At 45.2% G+C, this 20,047-nt stretch overlaps 1 long non-coding RNA gene across 1 annotated transcript in view; it reads right to left on the reverse strand.

Moving 5' to 3' along the window:
• Positions 1 to 20,047, reverse strand: part of LOC124607399 — a 615,541-nt gene that overhangs the window by 535,078 nt on the left and 60,416 nt on the right. The gene's annotated exons all lie outside the window — the stretch shown is intronic.

Genomic DNA, 20,047 nt, shown 5'->3' on the forward strand with positions numbered 1-20,047 from the left:
AAACATGCTTGGAATGACATGGGGTTTTATTAGAACCAAAAAAAACACCCCATATTGCTAGACACGTGAAAGATCTCTTGGCTTTGGGGTTACCTGAAGTCGCAAGTGTATCGTGATCGACCGACATCTCTAGGGATGCTGAAAGACAACATCCGACGCCAAAGCCTCACCATAACTCCGGACATGCTGTACAGTGCTGTGCACAACATTATTCCTCGACTACAGCTATTGTTGAGGAATGATGGTGGACATATTGAGCATTTGCTGTGAAGAACATCATCTTTGCTTTGTCTTACTTTGTTATGCTAATTATTGCTATTCTGATCAGATGAAGCGCCATCTGTCGGGCATTTTTGAACTTTTGTATTTTTTTAGTTCTAATAAAACCCCTTGTCATTCCAAGCATGTGTGACAATTTTTACCCATTATTCCGTGATTTATTCAGTTTTCAAATTTATACTGACTTTTTTATCACCCGGTATATTCACTGGTTTCTCGCCTTCAGCAAGTAAAAAACGAATAACAGAACGTTGTTCAACTAATGTAGGCGTTTCAAGCAGACTCGCCATCTTGAAATGTATTTTTGAGGTTATAAACAAAATAGTGTTGATAATCAGCTGATCACGGCTCATCCCAGTGATGTCAACATAAAGCCATAAAAGTACCAAACTTGCCCTAGTAACAGTTTTTTCCTCAGACCAATTTGTCTCTAATTACTGAATGACCCTAGAACTATTCTAATATCGAAATATTGTATAATTATAACAATCGTTGGCATCTCTGGAGAGTTAGAACCGGCGCTGACAGAAATTTAGAATTGGAAGGCGGGGGGGGGGGGGGGTCACTCTGATCCCCATCGCACAATACCCCCAGGAGCGAACCCTGGATTGGCGCCTGTCGTGACGTGGGTGTGTACCAAAAGTAAGCGCAAGCACCTCCGTACACGACCGATCATTTCGCCCAAGAAACGAAAAGGGGGAACTAGTATTCTGTAGGGAAAGAAGACTCAGAACAATCAAATCCGAGTATAGAAACCAGCGCACAGTGCACCCCGCAGTTCGACTCAGAGTTCGCCCCTCTTTGCACAGCCGCGAGGCTGACAGTAAACAAAGAGAGAGAGAGAGAGAGCGGCGGTCTGGCCTGCTGAGAGCCCGTGACGGCCGCGTGTTTACCGCCGCAGCCTGCCGCTCCTACTCCTCTATATATAGCGCCGCCGCTGCGCCCCCACGCAGTCGCGGGACGTGCCCTCATCCGCACACGCCGCGGGAGGGAGACAACTTCCGCACCAGTGTGAACCGCGACCACACCACGCCAGCCTCTGAAGACAGCGGCTGCATTCCCGAGTTTTGTTCCCGGTAAAAATTCAGAAGTTCACTGATCCAGATAGCAGAAGTAGCCAAACAGTTTCTTCATAACTGCGCAATCACCGCAGTGTCCTTTCGTGTCAGTATTATACTACACTGAAGAGCCAAAGAAACTGATACACCTGCCTAATATCGTTTAGGGCACCTGCGAGCACGCAGGAGTGCAACAACACGACGTGGCATCGACTCGACTAATGTCTGAAGTAGTGCTGGAGGGAATAGACACCATGAATCCTGCAAGGCTGACCATAAATCCATGAGAGTGCGAGGGGGTGGACATCTCTTCTCTACAGTGCATTGCAAGGCATCCCAGATATGCTCAATAATGTTCGTGTCTGGGGTGTCTGGTGGCCAGCGGAAGTGTTTAAACTCAGAAGTGTGTTCCTGCAGCCACTCTGTAGCAATTTTGGACGTGTAGGGTGTCGCATTGTCCTACTGGAATTGCCCAGGTCCGTCGGAATCCACAATGGATGTGAATGTATGCAGGTGATCAGACACGATGTTTACGTACGTGTCACCAGTCAGAGTAGCATCTAGACCGATCAGGGGTCCCGTAACACTCCAACTACACACGCCCCACGCCTTTACGGAGCCTGCACCAGCTTGAACAGCCCCTTGCTGACCTACTAGATCCATGGATTCCTGAGGTTGACTCCTTACCCGTACACGTCCATCTGCACGATACAATTTGAAACGACCAGGCAACATGTTTCCCGTCATCCAGCCGTCCAACTTTGGTGTTGACGGGCCCAGGCGAGGAGTAAAGCTTTGTGTCGTGCAATCATCAAGGGTACACCAGTGGGCCTTCGGCTCCGAAAGCCCATATCGATGTTTCGTTGAATGGTTCGCACGCTGACACTTGGTGATGGCCCAGCATTGAAATCTGCAGGAATTTTCGGAAGGGTTGCACTTCCGTCATGCTGAATGATTCTCTTCAGTCGTCGTTGGTCCCGTTCTTGCAGGATATTTTTCCAGCCGCAGCGATGTCAGTGATTTGATGTCTTACCGGATTACTGATATTCACGGTACACTCGTGGTCGTACGGGAAAATCCCCACTACCTCTGAGACGTTGTGTCCCACCGCTCCCGCTCCGATTGCAACACCACGTTCAAACTCACTTAAATTTTGATAACCTGCCATTGTAGAAGCAGTAACCGATCTAACAAATCATCGGTAAGTAGGTCAAAATCATGTATTCGTTCTCTTACCGACCACACCGGCACCGAAACGGAAGATAACAGAGAAGGCCGAAATACTGAATTCGGTCTTCCGAAGTTGTTTCACCGCGGAAGGTCGTACACTGTCCCTCCTTTCAATCGTCGTGCCAACGTCGAAATGGCAGATATTGAGATAACCTATCGAGGAATTGAAAAGCAGCTACAATCGCTTAGTATTGGAAAGGCTTCAGTACCAGATGAGATACCTATAAGGTTCTATAAAGATCGTGTGAAAGAACTTGTTACCCTTCTAGCAGTAATTTATCTTAGATCGCTTGAGCAACGAAAGGTACCTAACGAATGGAAAAAAGCGCAGGTCATTCCCATTTTTAAGACAGGCCCCTAAGACAGATCCATACAATTACAGATCTATATCGATGAAGTCAAGCTGTTGTATAATTATGGAACATGTTTCATGCTCGAGAATTATTACGTTCTTGGAAAATGAGCATCTCCTCTATAAAAAGTAACATGGATTCCGCAAACAGAGATCCTGCGAAACTCAGCTTGATCTGTTCCTCCACGAGATCCACAGCGCAGTGGACAATGGCGCTCAGGTTGATGCCCTGTTCCTTGATTTGACACCGTCCCGCAATGCCGTTTAATGAAAGAAATACGAGGTTTCGGAGTATCGGAGCAGATGTGCGATTGGATTCAAGACTTTCTTGCACGAAGAACTCAACACATCGCTCTTAACGGAAGTAAATGGACATATGTAAAGGTAATATCCGGAGTACCACAGCGAAATGCTTATATCTTTACAAGATATATAAATGATCTAGCAGAAAGCGTCGGATGCTCTTTAAGGCTATTTGCAGATGATGCAGTTATCTTTACCAAAGTAGCAACGCCAGAAAATAGTAAGAATTTGCAGAACGACCTGCAGAGATTTGATGAATGGTGCAGACTCTGGCAGTTGATCATGAACGTAGAAAATGTAATATATTGCGCATACATAGGAAAAGAAATCCACTACTGTACAGCTACACTACTGATGACAAACAGCTGGAGACAGCGTCTGCCGTAAAATATCTAGGCGTCACTATCCAGAGCGACCTTCAGTCGAATGACCATATAAAACAGATGGTGGGAAAAGCAGATGCCAGACTAAGGTTCATCGGAAGAATCTAAGGGAAACTAAACTCATCCAAGAATGAAGAGGCTTATAAGGCGTTTGTTCGCCCGATTCTTGAGTATTGTTCATCTATCTGGGATCCCTATCAGTAGGACTGGACTGATAGAGGAGACAGAAGATCCAAAGAAAAGCGGCGTGTTTCGTCACGGGATCGTTTAGCTGGCGAGAGAGCGTTGCGGAGACGCTAAACCAACTTTACTGGCAGATGTTACAAGAGAGGCGTTGTGCATCATGGAGAGATTTTCTGTTGAAATTTCGGGACACCACTTTTCAGGAGGAGTCAGACAATATATTTACTTCCCCCCCCCCCCCCCCCCACACATATATCTCGCATACTGACCACGACGAGAAAATTCGAGAAATTAGTGCCAATACATAGGCTTACCGACAGTCATTCTTCCCACGCATTATTCGCGAGTGGAACAGAGTTGGAGGGATCAGATAGTGGTACCGAAAGTACCGTCCGCCACACACCATTAGGTGGTTTGCGGAGTATGATGTTTGAGTAAATGAGGTTGAGGCTGGCTTAAAAGAGGGGGAAGGCACCAAGCTTCTCCCGGATAAAACAATGCCACAAGGGTGAGAATGAAACAAGCAAGAGTGACAACACAAAACGGAGAGAAAGGAAAACGGAGGATTGTTACAGACTAAAAACCGAGGCGAATATGGCTCTCTCCGTTCTGTAGCCCTACGTTCCTCCCATGGCGTACTGAGGGAGGGAAACTATTTAGAGTCATACCTGTCAGCATTGTATTCGATCTTGCCCTTCTTAGAGACTGCTGGCGCCGTACAGTCAACAGCAAGAGATGACGTACTACGCTTCGTGGCGTGTCATCCGCCCTGATGCCACCCACTGCGACCAGGGGCAGTCCCCACGGGCGCCACCCAGCCCCAGCAAAGTCCACCTGGCAGGATGACCATTGCCCGGAGTCCCAATGCCCCAGGGAGATGGGCATCTACTCCATGGCATACGTGGGGAGTTAACGGCGAGGGCATCAGCAGAGCGATCCTTGTGTTGTCAGGAGGCTACAACCAACAGGGTACATGGCGGCCCCACCACAACGGACTGGCTACCGTGCTGGATATGAGGTGCAAAGAAGTCCATGGTCATCGTCGGCGCAGAAAGCGACACTGCATAGTGCACGGTAGAAAACGCATCCAGGAAGGTCTCCTTGTAATGCATATCGTCCTATTTCCATCTATTGCACAATAAATTTTTTCCGTATTTGTTACCTGAAGATATGACATTTCTGTGTCTTTATGTATTGTAATTGTTTTACTATTTGTATATATATACGTTTATGCATTTATGACGAAGTATAATTGGCTTGTTTTATAAATATTATTTGTATTTTTACGCTGGGTCTGGCCTAGGGAAAACTATGCTATCGAACGATTACATCGATAGGTCGTGTGGAGAACCAAAGTGTTTAGGATCTCTGGTAGTGTTAACTCTGCCGCATGGGGCGCGGGCAGAGGGAGTCTGGCTGGAGTAGGGCGGTGGAGCAGGTGTGTGTTGTGTGACGCTCCCGCGAGTTGCCGCGCTTTCGGGGTTTGTCAGCATGTAATTGCGCTCGACTTGCTATGATAGTTTCTGACACGGTGTCGCGGACGGGAAGCATTAGCTGGTGCACATCAAGAGCCCGTTTCGCCTGGTGACAGTGTCGAGAAGAAGGCGCGCCAACATCCAGCTTCTGCAACAGCGGCGGCCGACAATGAGTGACTGTCGCCACCTCCTCGACCGACGACTTCAAACATTCAATCAACCAACAAGGAAGGCTGGAAGCTCGTAAAGTTTTAGAACTGTATGGCAGACCTCAGATTTTAAAATTGTCCCATTTGCCTCACAAAATTACAGCAACTTAGCATGAACCTCTGTTGCTCATTGTCCCAGTTGCATTACCAAGCAGGGTCCCTTCCTTTTCCGGAATGAACCGGAGTGTCGTTGAAATTCAAACGCCAGCATTAAAGTAAAATCATTCCATTTCACTGCTTTAATTTCAAATTTCAGTTAAAGTATTCATAGCTGCCTACAATATTTAGACAACACAAGCACAAATTAAGAGTGCGAGTTTTGTTACCATATTTTAGCTTACCTGTGACTGCAGCTCAGATTGGTATGTACTAAATTTTACTATTGTTAATTGTCCAGAATCGTTTAATTCAAGTTCAAAGTTAAATCCCTTATTTCTAAATTGCGTAAATTCAAGTAGCTTTTGAAATGATTGTTGAGGTAGCCCAAGACTAACCTTATTTTATTGATTTTCGTAGTGCTTCAGAAACAAATTTCAGTCACTAAATTAACTTTCAATTTTCTGGTTTTATTAATTTTTTTTTTTTTTGATAAATTAAGTCAGAGTGTAGCGAAATTTATTACTTCTAACAAACATTCATTTTTCACACAACACGTGTCAACCTTCAGTTGCCACGCTTTTAGTGCTAATTATATGTGCAAAAACCTTTCTTTTTCAGTTATTATAGTAGTTGTCCATAGGACTGGCGACCGTAATTTTCCCCCAAATCTCAAATATCTAATTAACGCCAGTTAATTGTTAACGTAACGACCGCACATTTACTTTCTTTATTAATTTTACCTTTTTCTCAAAATTAATTTCCATCAATTTCATTTGCGTTTTTCCTTTCATTTAGATGTAACCCTTTCCTCTCTCTTTACCGACAAATTAACTTCGGTGACGATTGCTTTTCCCAAATTTCCATTAGGTGCACGCGGTTTAATTTTTCACTGTCATTAAGGTCGATAAGTGAGGGGGAGGTTACATCCTCGCCCAAGAGATGGAGAATGAGCGGGACTGCAATGCGATGACGAGGAAGTGGGCTAAAGATCTCAATGTACGATGGACACCATGCACCATGAAGGCGCCCTTATACAACTGGCTCGCTAATCGGGAAAATTTAGGAAGATGGAGGTCAAACCCGACAGTGGACCATCACAAAGGCCGAAACGTGTGAGACTCCTTTTAATCGCCTCTTACGACAGGCAGGAATACCTTGGGCCTATTTTAACCCCCGGACCTGCAGGGGGACATTGTTTCACTTATGTTGTCCCAAACCCAAAGCATTTCTCGTTTCAGCCGCTATTGATGGTCCTTAAAAATTACATTCTTCCATTGGAAAAGTCTGTAGTTAGTGGAATAACACGATAGACAATGAAGCTTTGCATAACAACCATATGGCAAGACACTCTCCTCTTTGTGTCCTATCATTTCCCAAAATCTCATTTAGATACCTCAAACCGTTTATGAAATATGAGGAATGTGGATTTTTCACTGCGGTTTATTCGCTGGCGCGGTGCGATCGCAAATGAGTTCGTTACGACAGATCAGTTTTCCCGAGATTGGTGACGGATGTACACGTCTAACCAATCCTAAAGAAAAATTCAACATGTTAGCTAAATTTCATAGCAGCGACATACTAAGTAATATGCGCCGGACGCAAAATCTTAGTGACCTCTATTTTTCATTACAAACTTTTTCGAATTTCGCGCAGTGTTTTACTTCCACATAAATATCCCAGTAACTATGACCATTAACGAAATGACGGGCACATCATAATGAACCTCACACATAAAGCTCCAAGTGAAGCAAAAATGGTTTTTTTTACCGAATAGTTTCTGTAGTATCGTTTGAGAAACATGGCAGTGCGTGCGCGTCGATTCTGTCATCGCCGATCGGCCGAAAGGTGCCAAACGCTTTTCTGCATCCCCTTCTGAACAGACGAATCAACTCGCCCAGAGCTTTGAACGAAAACTGGCCACTGCTCATCGGCCAACGTATCCTGCACTATCTATATCAGGTGACTGGTACAACCGGCAGGGCATTGCAGTCATCAAGAAGGGTCCCATGACGTGCAGAAATCTCTCACCGACGTCCATGCGTTATAGAATTATCGAACGTATTTTCGTCGGGGCGTGTATCTTTTTAGATGTCGGAGAACTGTCTAGGAATCAACATGGCTTCCGCAAGCACCGATCATGTGGAACACAGCCAGCTCTGTCCGTGAGTACCAGAAGGCAGTACATTGCTCAGTTTAGGCCTGAGGTACGAACAGCACCGCTGCGCCGCCAAAATACGGATGGCCCGTGTTGTATCTTAATCAACAGCAGTCGACCAAATGCGCGCTGAATGTTAAACTTGCGCACATCGGCGAAGAGGGCGGGATGAGGAAGAAGCTACAGTCTGTGCACACGCCAACTGCAGCGGCAGCAGAAGCTATTGCCTGAACTGTGTCTGTCAGATTGGCTCAGCAGGCATTGAAATGGAACAGTAACGGTCGCCATTTGGCTGTTCCCGAGGGGTGGGCGGCACGGCGGAGAGCCACTCTTCGGGCGGGGGAGTGTTCCATCGTGTGAAAACTTTGGACGAGTTTGTGTATCACTCGAACACAGTTCCAGGCGTGCAGGACGGTGACACGTACGTACACTACAACTGCCACGACGTGCACTGGACCGCTTACTGAATGACTTCAAGTTTCACCTGTATAAGCTGGACTTGGTTCAGGAGTTGAGAGACAGTGGCACCAAAACAGACTCGCCGACTACACTAACATTCTTGCAATGACTAAACGACAAAAACTTTCTCAAGACTGGATATGTTAGTAAACAAGACTTCCGGTGTGTTGATCTTAGGGAAACTGACGATGTTTTGATGAAAGACCACAGCCGAGTCTAAAAGTTGGCTTGTGCGAGAGTATTTCATCACCCCGCCCCCTTAAACTTCACGCGTGTAGCATGTGGGGGGCGGCCTGTCACTCGACTTTGTTCGCTCCTTTTCGGAAGTATCCCGGAACAGCGAGACATTCATTTAGCATTGCGGTGCGTCATTTCTCGGTCGGTACAGCTCTCAGAGTTCGGCAGAATCGTGCTGTAGGCGCTGTTTAACCTTCGCTGTGTGTTTGCGATATGAGGGATGTTCACAGGTCCAGTGGCTGTCTGCGCGGATATCTGCTGTTAAAGGACGTTACAGTACCATGCATGAAGAATTTGAAGATTTAGTTGACAATGAAAGAGCAAGAGCTACAGCGAGTCATTGTTCTGTGCATCAAAAAGGACTTTGTGCTACATTTGCAGTTGCGGAACACGTGAAGAAATTGGTGGTACGGATAGCAACATTTCTGAAGGCGCACGCAGTATTAAATTGTCAGTTGGAACAGTTTTCAATCGAATTGAACGAAGAATATGGAGAATTGATATACTGCTGAAGAGTACGTTGGTCGAGGGACATCCTTGGAAAGATTTTTCGATTTAAAATGAGTTGTTGAATTTATGAAAGAAGGAACGCAGGAATGAGAATAAGAACATCCGGAATGGGGAGTCGACACTGCGTTAAAGTGGACTTGACAGCACACTGGCTTTAGTAAGAACCTGCACGGTAACTTTTTTCTGATTTGATGGGAATGCATTTAAAAAGAAAATCACGTAGTAGAAGTGTCAGATAGTGACAAAGGCAGCCCAGTTGCCTAAACTCACTGGTGTTAAAGAAAATGCAAGGTTTCAAGAATTCATCGTGGCCTTGAGACAATTACACTGATACTTTTATACAGATTTTGAGGACACTGCCAATCTTACACCTGTTGCCGAGCTGTTTCTGAGACCGTTCGCCATTTCAGCTGAATGCACTTCTGTGCATCTGCAGATGTAACTGATTGACCTCCACCGTAATTCCAGTTTTAATTGCAGATCTTTTCGCGTTAAAGCTGTCCATGACGTCTACATTGCTTTACTCTGGTAGAATTTCACAGTCTCCGTAATGAGGTCGCAAAAAATGTTACAATATTTCTATCTAGATGTTTGAGTGAAAGACTTTTTCGAGTATGGTTAAAATGGCTCTGAGCACTATGGGACTGAACTTCTCAGGTCATCAGTCCCCTAGACTTAGAACATCACACACAGCCATGCCCGAGGCAGGATTCGAACCATAACGGTCGCGCGGTTCCAGACTGTAGCGCCTAGAAGCGCTCGGCCACTCCGGCTGGCTTTCGATTATGAAACTGCCCGTGAGTCGCTATCTTCGCCACCCAAGTTTCAGACGAATGCATTTCTGGATTGTGTACTCATTGTTTGAGAGCGGAACGACAGAATGCTATATCGCGTCTATCGTTCAAAAATTGCTTACATAAAAAGTCGAATCGTACACATCTTTTCTTGACGTCCGAAGCTGCTGATCCCGGCGGAGGTCCGAGTCCTCTCTCGGGCATGGGTGTGTACGTTTGTCCTTAGGATAATTTAGGTTAAGTAGTGTGTAAGCTTAGGGACTGATGACCTTAGCAGTTAAGTCCCATAAAGTTTCACACACATTTGAACTTTTTTTTTTTGACGTCCGAACTGATACCTGTCACCATATATTTTGCGTGGAAATCAACACAGTATCCTCACGGTCAAAGCACACTTTGAAACAGTGAACAAGTACAATAGCCGTCAAGGTCTGATATATCATGTGGGTGACAACAAAAAGTAATCTAGCGAGGTTAAGTACAACAATTTAACTTATGTGCATCGTTGCATCGTTCAATGCATCGTGTCATCGCACTTGTATTGCACTGTTCAAGAGACAAGCCATACTTAAATGCACTGCATACGCTTTTATGGTTTCCAGATGTTCTTCTCAAATTTTATTCTGTCACTAAGGAAAAGTTATGTTACAACTGGTGACCATGACAGGGCCTCTTGTATGCACGTTTTACAATTTTTTTTCTGTTACATAAGTATGAAGCCTGACGAAGGTAGAGTGGAAAGACGAATGCGAGGACAGAAACAAACAAAAAACGTGAAATACTACGGTATATTGATAAGTTTCAGTGAAACTTATCAATCTACCGTAGTATTACGCGCAACTGAGGAGGACAGGACCACAAAAGTTGAAAAAACGTGAAAAGTTACATTCTCCTTCCAAGATACGTTTGACCTTCTCGCGTGATGAACAGAATTAGAGAAATCTGAAACGATACAGCGAGAATCTCGGTCGTTGCCCCGCCTACTGTAACGGCGACAGAGCTCGTGGTGCCTCCGGCTCCCCGCGGCAGTTTCTCTGGCCCAGGCGGTGGCCGGCAGAAAGCAGCTGGCGCTAATTGCCTCGCCAGGCTGTGATGGGCGCGCTGCCCGCCTGACCCCCGCTACCTCCGGCAACTGCGCGCGCACACAGCAGCACGCCACGCCGCGGGACGCCCAGCGCTAGCAACCGCTTACATCGGTTGTCTTCAAACAGTTCTGCTCTAAAGTCAATAATGACACTGCGGGCCGCCACTTCGGGCCGCATGTGTACCGATCTTGTTATCAACTAGTAACCTACGTAGATTAGCATCTTACAAGCCTGCAATAGATAAGCATCGGCCCCTTAGTACTGATCCTTAAAAGTCGACATCATTCGGAACGCTTCGTGCCGACTGTTTTCCGTTTCGCATTGATACCATGCTCAGCGACCCCCAAGTTATGACACTGACGAAGCGTTCTTGTGATGTCTGTGTGAGCGGACGATTAACTGGTTAATAACAGTAACTGTGCTACGTTACACACCTTATCCAATACGAGACACGATAGTAAATGATTACTAAATGTATCTACTACTCATTGCACTGTACACTGAAGAGCCAAAAAAACTGGCACGCCTGCCTAATATAGTATAGGACTCCCGCGAGCACGCAGAAGTGCCGCAACACGACGTGGCATGGACTCGACTGATGTCTGAAGTAGTGCTGGAGGGAACTGACACCATGAATCCTGCAGGGCTGTCCATGATCCGTTAGACTACGTGGGGATGGAGATCTATGAAAAACATGTTGAAAGGCATCCCAGATATGCTCAGTAAGGCTCATATCTGGGAAGTTTGGGGGCCAGGGAAGTTTGCAAACTCAGGAGAGTTTTCCTGGAGCCACTCTGTAGCAATTCTGGACGTATGGGGTGTTGCATTGTCCTGCTGAAATTGCCCGCGACCGACGGAATGCACAATGGCCATGAATGGATGCAGGTCATCAGACAGAATGCTTACGTACGTGTCACCTGTCAGAGATGTATCTAGACGTACCAGCGGTCCCATATCAAGCCAACTGCACAAGCACCACACCATTACTGAGTCTCCACCAGCATGAACAGTCTCCTGTTGATATGAAGGGTCTATAGATTCATGAGGTTGTCTCTATACACGTACACGTCCATCCGCCCGATACAATTTGGAACGCGACTCGTCCGACCAGCCAACATGTTTCCAGTCATCAACAGTCTGATGTCGGTGTTGACTGCAAGGAGTAAAGCTTTGTGTCGTGCAGTCAGCAAGGGTACGCGAGTCGGCCTTCGGATCTGAAAGCCCATATCGATGATGTTTCGTTGAATGGTCCACACGCTGACACTTGTTGACAGCCCAGCACTGAAATTTGCAGCGACTTGCGGAGGGGTTGCACTTCTGTCACGTTGAAGGATTCTCTTCAGTCGTAGTTGGTTCCGTTCTTGCAGGATCTTTTTTCGCCCGCAGCGATGTCGGAGATTTGATGTTTCACCTAATTCCTGATATTCACGGTACGCCCGTGAAATGGTCGTACGGGAAAGCCCTCACTCCATCACTACTTCGGATATGCTGTGTCCTATCGCTCGCGGGCCGACTGTACCACCATGCTCAGACTCGCTCACATCTTGATAACCTGCCATTGTAGCAGCAGTAACCGATCTAGCAACTGCGTCAGACACTTGTTGTCTTATACTGGCGTTGTCGACCGCAGCGCCGTATTCTGCCTGTTTACATATCTCTGTATTTAAATACACACGCCTATATCAGTTTTTTTTGGCGCTTCAGTTTATTACTACATTCTTAATGTAATTCCATATTCCTTGTTACAAATGTGAACCGCATTTGAAAACCATCGTCTCTATAATGTGCATCCATGAATCTATGTTACTTCCACGTCGAAATTTGTGTAACAGCTGATTGGTACGTTCGCACTCGCGCTTGAGTTGGCAGTACAGGAATTACTGGAAGAGAACCAACAACACGTTCCCCCCCTCCCACACCTTCCATCACCGCAGGAGCTGTGCCGCCCTGACTTAAGCGGCCAACTTTACTCAGCTTATGACCGAATGAATCTACATCAATTAACATTAAGTACATCTTGAAACATTACCGTCTCAGCCGTCAAGTAACGTGCAAAATATATGTTTGATCATCAGCTGCTTTCATTTTAAACCCAAATATCAGCTGGTCTCAGTAATGGACCATCTTCACAGATAAGGATTAAAACCGTTTAAGCCACCACATTCCATTAGTCATTACTTCAATAATATGTAGAGCATGTCCTGAATATCAATATAAGATACAGGACTTTTAGAAATAAACATACTAAGTGTACACAGAGCAGTATTGGAAAGAATATCAGGACTATCTAGATCCTGATATTCTACTCATTATTGCCCTGTGTACACTTGGTATTAGTATGTTTGCTTCTAAAACTTAAAACCGCTCTTTTAAGAACAATATTATCAGGCCGATTTTCTATAGGGAAGAGATGATTGATAATACGGATAATAATTAATAGTATTGAAACAGTTTTAATTAAAATTATCGATATATAATCTCTCATCAGAGTAAACCCCGTAGCAAAGTAGCGCCTCAGGGAAATCAAAGAGGGTTTAAGGCGGCTACTTTTGTTTCTAAATTCTACTATATAAACCATGCGCGGGTATTGTTAGTTCCCTCGTCATATTTTCCGTGCTCTGAATAAGTTTGCGTAGCTACGGCGTGCGATATGCTACGGCAGTGATCAGGGCAGTTGTGTTAAACTGCAAGAAAATTGAATATAGTTAATTTACACGGCATGGAGTTTAGCCGTTAAGGTCACGGACTAAGAATATCTGAGAAACCGTGTGCGCGGGATAAAGTAGCGCTCAGTACTGAATTCCATTACATGCCCAATAACCGATAATAGGATCTGTGGACTATACGAAGGGTCGTTAAATTAAACAAAAGAACGGAAGTGGACACTTAGCTCTGTGGAAGTAAAAGCATACGAAGTTTGAATGATTGTGTCTAAATATAGTAATGGACCATAGTCCTTGCTATGGTATCTTTGACTGACTAACTATAAAATTCACTGCCATTTTAGTTGCCGTAATTGCAGACAGAAACTGTACGATCAACTCTTTTTTCCCTACATGCAAAACACAATCATTCATGATCATTTAATAGTTATTGAATGTTGTTAATAAAAAATTGATTTCCATAAAAGTGTGTGTATTATAAATAATAACTAACATCCGAAGACGTTAACTACCTTGTCTTCGCTAACACAGCAAAAAATGAAGGGTGATCGACTGAGCAAAAAAATGTTTCAAATGGCTCTGAGTACTATGGGACTTAACTTCTGAGATCATCAGCCCCCTAGAACTTAGAACTACTTAAACCTAACTAACCTAAGGACATCACACACATCGATGCCCGAGGCAGGATTCGAACCTGCGACCGCAGCGGGCGCGCGGTTCCAGACTGTAGCGCCTAGAACCGCTCGGCCACTCCGGCCGGCTATTCACTGAGCAAAAAGGTAACATTGATTATCAATATTAAAACCCGAAATTTAGTCGACGTTACAGTGAAGATGTTTGAGCTGCTCCATCTGATGTGTAGATACAACGAATAGTCGGGCACATACAGTAGATAACAACGTCAATATCTTACGCCAGAGAAGTCGACGTCAACAGATCGACGGAGGGCGGCTACAAACTTCATACTCGTATTCACGGCAAGCTCTACACACTAGTGAAGTAATGACAAATGGAATGTGGTTGGTAGCCTAAACCATTTTAACCATTATCCGTGAAGATGGTTCATGACTGACCAGTTAATATTTGGGTTTAAAATTAAAGCAGCTGATGGGTAAACATGCATTATATACGTTTTTTTTTTCTTTACTGGACATTAAAACTACACTCTTACGAAGTTCGTAACGTTAGTTGACGTTTTTGCATTCGGCTGTTAGTTGGTAGATACATAGTATCATAAAATGCTGCTAAGAACCGAGGGCTGCAGTTTGACAGAGAGACGCCTCGCCGTCTCTTACCGCGTCACATCCCCAGCCCGTACCGTATCCCGTCACCGATTATCGCACACCATCCCCAAGGACGGCAGAGTATCGGTGCCCGCTGCTGCCGTCAATTTTTGCTTACACTGCGCGAGTGAGCTGTTTCCATTCTGAATGCACCCCACCTCGAACCACCTCGCAGCGCGTGGGTGGCGGAGGCTATTTCTGGTAGAGCGAGGTCCGCATTCGCACTGCACTCTACGGAAGACCGCACCGGATGAATTAAAATCTTTAAAAAAGTCGTCCTTTCAATGCTGTGTTGTGGGTCCTGATGATGTTCTTTTGGTCTTCAGTCCGAAACTATTTCGATGCTTCTCTCCACACTACTGTATTCTGTGTAAGTCTCCACCTCTCCGCATAATTACTGCACCCTACATGCTTCTGAATCTGCTTACTGTATTCATCTCTTGGACTCCCTCTACGATTTTTACCCCCACGCTTCTCTCCAGTATTAAATTGGTGACCCCTTGATGTCTCAGAATGTGTCCTACCACCCGATCCCTTCTTCTAGTCATGTTCTGCAAAAATTTCTTTTCTGCCTACTTCTCTTCAGCACGTCCTCATAACTTAATTAGATCTACCCATATAACCTTCGTCATTCTTCTACAGCACCACGTTTCAAAAGTTTCTATTCTCTTTTTGTCTGAACTGCTTTATAGTCCACTACCATACTTGGCTACATTCCACACAAATACCTTCAGAAAAGACTTCTAACATTTAAATCTATATTTCGTGTCAACTAAGTTCCCCTCTTCAGAAACGTTTCCCTTGCCATTGCCAGTCTACATTTTATATCCTCTCTACTTCGACCATCATCAGTTATATTGCTCCTCAAGTAGTAAAACTCATCTACTACTTTTAGTGTCTCACTTCCTAATCTAATTCCTCAGCATCACCTGATTTAATCTGATTACATTGCACTAATCTTGTTTTCCTTTTGCTGATGTTCATATTATATCTTCCTTTCAAGATGCTGTCCATTCCGTTGAGCCACTCTTCTAAGTCCTTTGCTGTATTACAATTACAATGTCATCGGCAGACCTCGAGTTTTTATTTCTTACCCCTGAACTTTAATTCCTTCTCCAAATTTTTCTTTGATTTCCTTTACTGCTTGCTCCATGTACAGGTTGAAAACATCTGGGATAGGCTACAACCCTGTCTCACTCTCTTTTCAACTTCCCTTTCATGCCCCGTAACTATTATTACTGCCGTCTGGTTTCTGAACAAGTTGTAAATAGCCTTTCGCTCCCTGTATTTTACCCCTGCTACCTTCAGAATTTCAGAGTGCATATTCCAGTCAACACGATCAAAAGATGAAGTCTACAAACTCTGCCCCTTTTACAATCATAACAGACGCAGAATTAATCATTCTGTATGGCCTTATTCGCCTCTATCAGCGGACAGCTGATATGCCGGCCGGTATGGCCGTGCGGTTCTAGGCGCTTCAGTCTGGAACCGCGTGGCCGCTACGGTCGCAGGTTCGAATCCTGCCTCGGGCATGGATGTGTGTGATGTCCTTAGGTTGGTTAGGTTTAAGTAGTTCTAAGTCCTAGGGGATTAATGATCACAGATGTTAAGTCCCATAATGCTCAGAGCCATTTCAAGCATTTGAACAGCTGATATGAGTCGAGGCAGGACTGTTTTCAAACCCAGCGCTCCCTCGCCTCAAATTCTCGACGGAGACCCGTCACATGCCTGGCGCTTCAGTTGCCAAAATTTTTAAGAACGGTTTACTGCGAAAATTTTTCATTTGCATTTCGCCGATAGCCTACTCTTTCCAGACAACATTCCATCCAAACCAGGGCAGAGGACATTCTCTAATACAAATTGTCGGAATAGAACGAAATCGGTAGATGTGATGTATGTACAGAGAAACAAATGATTACAATTACAACTGGATGAGAGAAAGAGCTTCGCACACTGAGAAAGTCTTCTCTGGCCCTTAAGTAAGCAGTTATTCGGTTAGGCAATGATTCACATAGTTGTTGGATATCTTCCTGAGGGACATCGCGGCAAATTGTCAAACTGGCGCCTTAGATCGTCAAAATCACAAGCTGATTGGAGGGCCCTGCCAAACGTTCTCAATTGCGAAAAGACCTGGCAACCTTTGTGGCCAAAGTTGGGTTTGGCAACAACAAGGAACTCTTGCCGTGAGCAAGCCGGGACTATCTTGGTGAAACGTAAGCCCAGGACAGCTTGCCATGAAGGGCAACAAAACGGGGAGTAGAATATCGCCGACGTACCGCTGTGCTGTAAGCGTGCCACGAATGACAACCAAAAGGGTTCTGCTACGAAAAGAAACGGCACCCCAGACCATCATTCCTGTTTGTCGGGGCGTACGGCGGGAGACAGTCAAGTTGTCCGGAGCGTCTCCAGAAACGTCTTCGGCCTGGAGTCTCATTGATTGGAGTAAAAATGTGATCAGTGACGAGTCCGGCTTCCAAGTGAACCCCGATGACCGGCGAAGACGTGTCTGGAGACGCCACAGACAGCTGTGGGATACCAACCTCATTGTCGCCCGCCACACTGCCCGATGACCAGGAGTGAATGTCTGGAGAGTCATTTCTTTTCATGGCAGGCCTCCTTTGGTTGTCATCCGCTGCACCATTACAGCACAGCGGAACGTCTGCGATATTCTGTGATCTGTTATGTTGCCCTTCATGGCAAGCTGTCCTGGGTTTACATTTCAGCAAGATAATTCCTGCCCGCATAAGACGAGACTTTCTACTACTTGTCTTCTTGCTTTGCCAAGCAAGGTCGCTGGATCTCCCCCTAACTGAGAACGTTTGGAGCATTATGTGCACGGCCCTCCAACCAGCTCTGGACTGACGATCTAACGCGCCAGTGGACGGAATTTGACACGATATCTATCAGGAGGCCATCGAAGAACTTAATCAATGGCAAGCCAAGTAACCGCTTGCATAAGGGCCAGAGGTGGAGGACCGCGTTACTTGCTGTATTAGTGAAGCTCTTTCACTTGAATAAATCATCGAATGTTTCTGAAATTATCATTTGTTGGTCTATATACGTACATCACATCGACCGATTTCGGTCCCATTCGGATAATTTCTTCGTGGTACTTCTTTTTTTCTGTCTGAGTCTGTATATTATTCTTTCTGTCGCCCGTCACGGCATTCGGACACATGACGTCACAGGTAGGTCACTGTTACTGTGACCATTTTATCGAGGAATTCTGAATCCAATAAACAAATGTATTTTAAAAAAATTGAATTTATTATCGAGTATAAGGCCCGCCTGTTATACAAAACACTGGTTTTTCATGGGCCCTCGGAAAAAAACTGTTTTGCATAACAGGCGGACCTTATATCCAACGACTAACTGCATTCACGGAATATGTAAAAGCAGCAAAACCCAAATGAATATTGGAATGCATTTTTAGAAAGCATTATTCTTCTAACAATTATACAACAAGCCAACTCAAAACAATTCTGTAGATTTGCCAAAAAATGTTCAAATGTGTGTGTGAAATCTTATGGGACTTAACTGCTAAGGTCATCAGTCCCTAAGCTTACACACTACTTAACCTAAATGATCCTAAGGACAAACACACACACCCATGCCCGAGGGAGGACTCGAACCTCCGCCGGGATCAGCCGCACAGTCCATGACTGCACCGCCTTAGACCGGTAAATTTGTCAATGTGGCTATTATAGCTTTACAAGTCGTCATAGGTAAGCACTCAACACCTAGAAATGTCGTGGCGACTGCACCTATAGCTGTAAGCGAATGACATGAACATAAGAATGAATGTAGATATATTAAATTAATAAGACTATTGTTATATTGTTCTGTATGATTTCTAATAATAGAGCGCCATAAAACACAAAACAATCGCCATGAAAAGAAAGAGGAACTTAAAGGCCGAAGTGCCACAAGAAGTTCTTTTCACGTTATAATCTCGGCTGTTCATCAAATCATAAATAGTATAGCAAAATTTTATACGATTAAATAATATACAATAAACGCTGCGTTATAATAAACAAATTCTCAAACGCTATTTTTGTGGGTTGTTAAGAATTTCCGCTGGCGAGGACAAATGTTTAGCCTAATGGTGGTCTATAGACCCTAGATACGGCCCTGCGACTGTCACTCTTACCTTTCCTGCTCCATTTACGAACGGTGCGTGGGGAGAACGGCTGTCTGTAAACGTCATCCTGTATTTCGCAATACAGCACTGCTATTGCTCCCGTTCTGATGAAACAACTTTTATCAGCAGTGCACGCTCTTTCTTCCCACCAACCACCGCATTGCGTAGGGAGAACGTCAACCTTACAGCAGTCGTCACTTCACAAAAGGAATCAACACGTGTCGCCAAGTGAAAAACAGCATACTGACGTCAAAACAGGAAACATTTCAAATTCTCACTGCTTACAGCGCCATATTTCACCTAGTGGCAGACAGTGGAACTATTATTTTTCTCGGCAAAGAACACACCTACGATGTTTCAGTGTCCTTCGATGTATGCAGCCCGCACAACAGCGCTCTGAACACAGTCAGTTCAAGTATCACCATCCAGTACGTGACGTGGATGTGCGACCTGCACACCTCTGTCCTCGTGGAGTGCTCGTTAAGTGATGCTGTTAGAATTCTGCTTAGCAGGCCAGAAGCCACCGATTCCATATTCGAATGACAACTGTGTGATCGCGAACAGTGCGAGCAGGAATACTGCGCAACGACAAACCGAGGCATACATACTAGTAGACCACGATTCGGCCGCTGTCTAGCTGCGACACGTGCTGGAAAAACAAGTTCCTCTTCCCTGCATGACCGACAGCGCGACCTTCTCACAATCAACCAAAATTAGAACGCGTTGAAATGAAATGATCGTGTGACATTGTTAACCAGGAGGCCCCATTCGGGGAAGTTCGGCCGTCGGTTGCAAGTCTTAGTTCGGATGACGCCACACTGGGCGACTTACGTGTCGATGATGATGGTGGTGGTGGTGGTGGTGGGATTATGATGGTGGTGATGATGTGATAACAACAACACAGCACCCAGTCCATGAGCAGAGAAAATCCCCAACCCAGCCTGGAAACTAGCCCGAACCGCCGCAGGATAGGCAAACAAGTTACGACTCAACTAAGCAGCGGACTACAACGCGTTATCTCAATGAGATACCAGCTGGGTAGTCCTTTCTCACGCCGAGTGCAGACAGCGTTTCTACTAGGTAACTACACTGAAGAGTCAAAGAAACTGGTACACCGGCCTAATGTCGTGTAGGGCCCCCGCGAGCACG

This window comes from Schistocerca americana, chromosome 3, assembly GCF_021461395.2.
Source record: "Schistocerca americana isolate TAMUIC-IGC-003095 chromosome 3, iqSchAmer2.1, whole genome shotgun sequence".
NCBI classification, from domain to species: domain Eukaryota; kingdom Metazoa; phylum Arthropoda; class Insecta; order Orthoptera; family Acrididae; genus Schistocerca; species Schistocerca americana.